Source organism: Grammomys surdaster, unplaced genomic scaffold, assembly GCF_004785775.1.
Source record: "Grammomys surdaster isolate TR1022 unplaced genomic scaffold, NIH_TR_1.0 126066, whole genome shotgun sequence".
Taxonomy (NCBI): domain Eukaryota; kingdom Metazoa; phylum Chordata; class Mammalia; order Rodentia; family Muridae; genus Grammomys; species Grammomys surdaster.
Window position 1 is genome coordinate 859,147 of NW_021620876.1, and position 2,617 is coordinate 861,763.

Sequence of the window (2,617 nt, forward strand, 5' to 3'; positions counted from 1 at the left end):
GAGAATATAACTACATTTAAAAATAAAGTTTTTAAATGGGTTATTAAGTTATTAAGTTAAAGCAGTCTCTAAGGGTGATTAGGTTAAAATATATATGCTTATGCTGATGCTAACCCAATCTGAATATATCCCTTTGGCCAAAGGAGATACAAGCACATAGAAAGAGCATGGGAACATGAAAAAACCATGTAAAGATACAGATAAGTGGCCATCCTTAGATGAGAGGAGAGAAAATCCATGATAAACAGACATGTAAATGCTTTGATGTTAGACTGGATATCTCCTGAATCTGAGATATGAATGACTGCCTTTAGTATTTTGTTATGGCAGTGTCATTTTCTTATTGCATTTCCAGCAAACAAACTTCTCATTAGATAAACATTGATGAAGGCCCTTGTTAATCTTCTATCAAAAATTATAGTCAGGAACATGATTTATTCAGGTCAACTGTTGTATATTTTATAATAGGATATACTGATAATTTTGTAGATATAATATAAATGTACCTATTATATTATCTTTTATTCATCAAATGAGTTACTCATATTATCAGAAAAGGCTAAAATATGAATATCATTAGTCTATTTCTCTATGAAATGCTTTATAGTGTTTACGTTTCCAATCATGTATAGATTGTATACATATATTTAATATTTATATAATTTTTATTTGCAAAGTTTTGCAATAATTAAAAATAATTATGAAGATCTTATCACAATCTCATAATTACAATACATTCTGAATGAGAAAGTTCTTTCAATGGTTGCACACCTTTTCACTTGGACTTCAAAATTTGACATAGTACATTGGAAAATATAATTGTTTTTTTAAAAAATCTCAATTTGTTGAATTCTTTCATTTTTTTCCTGCTCATTCTTTTGTCTTTATTTGACTTACTCATGCTTCCTCTCTAGAAACAATGTGTTAACAATTTATAGAAAAATGATGGTAGATCCTTTCTGGTTCATAAAGCGTGATGATTGGGTGTTCATGCACTTGTGTGATATGTGCCGCCCATTAAACCTTGTTATGACGTGGGCACATTACCCGTCTGACGTAAAAAAAAAAAAAGAAACATGATGGTAATGTCATAAATAGGAATATGCATTTGCCTACTTTATCAAGAAGAAAGTGATGTGAACACTTAAAAAGAATTGTCATGCAGCAAAATGATGTCATTCTGGAGAAACATGTTCTGGATAGATTGTAATCCATGCTCTCAGTTCTCCTCATAAGCACACAATGTACATACATTTCTTCCATAAAATGTCCAGAGAAACTGAATATTCAACACTCCAAAGCTTGTGGAAATCAATTTGTTATTTTCTTACATAAGAATTTGACACATATTAGTTACTAATATATTAGCATATAATGTATAATCTAGATGCTTTGAAAAGTAGTGGAGTATTTCCTGAATTATACCTTATTGTTAATATGGTCCAGACAATTCAATGAGATTTTTAATTTTAGGTCTACATAATAAAATATTAATCAAATATTCCATTATGAAATTAATCATGCTGTAAAAATAAATAGTAAAACTACCTTCTCACTTGGATATATTATGCAAATATAATACTGACAAATTACTTGTCTTAACTTAATTGATGTCAATATATTATTTCACTTTCATATAAAATGTGAGATAAAAATATCGAAACTGTCTGTTTAGTTGTTTTACCCAGAACCTTTCTAAACTGTGTCCTAATCATGTATTTAAGAGGTAGAAGTTTATTTAGGCAATTTTGCATATAATCTAAATGATGCACTATTACTCTGAGACCTTCTGCTTCACTGATAGAAATCACAATAATGGTATCTAAATAAATTTTAATGTTACACTAAAAGAAGATGGTAAAGAAATGGTGTCTACCATTGCCAATAATAAGCACTGTTTAGAATCCTGTCAGCTTTTGACCGTATTTTTAAATGTATGGTTACCTATGAAAATACTGTCACAGTCCGTTTGAAGTATTGTAGTAAATTACTACACACTGGACATTGTGAAACAGAACAGAAATTTACTGTACTTGGTGTTTTGGGAGCTTTGATTTGCAAGGCCTAGTTTTGGTGACCGAATGATAAAAATTTGCCTCTCAAGATTCCTTTTTCCTTATGTAAAAAAAAGTGGATCAAATGCATTTAGTTTTTTTTTTTTTTCACTAGATTTCTAGCTTTAGAGTGTTTAGGCCTCAAATCTAACCACTCCCTGAAAGACCTGATCTCTCAAATCACCATGTACCTATCAAGAATGTTCACAATATAATTTGAAGGAAGAGAACAAAAGTAATGAGGCCAAAGCAAGATCCTCATTTTTAAGTACTTCTAGGTAAAGCATAGGATCCTATACATTTCAACTTAATTAAATATATAAGTTCTACAAAATGCAGAAAAATATATAAAAAAGTATCTTTGTTCTCTCTCTCTTTCTCTCTCTCTCTCTCTCTCTCTCTCTCTCTCTCTCTCTCTCTCTCTGTGCGTGTGTGTGTGTGTGTATACATGAGTATGAATGTGTTGTTTTGTTTTCTTTCGATTACTGAAGAATATCAGATTACTGTCATATCCTTGATGGCTTAAACCTGAAAATTCACTGTCAGAAATCCTGAGGTATTTG

At 30.4% G+C, this 2,617-nt stretch overlaps 1 non-coding gene across 1 annotated transcript; it reads left to right on the forward strand.

Annotated features, from left to right (window-relative positions):
• Positions 1–952: 952 nt before the first annotated feature.
• On the forward strand, positions 953–1,057 carry LOC114610986. Its single transcript, XR_003709768.1, has one exon. It is a non-coding gene; the product is annotated as a small nucleolar RNA U13 (small nucleolar RNA).
• Positions 1,058–2,617: the final 1,560 nt, after the last annotated feature.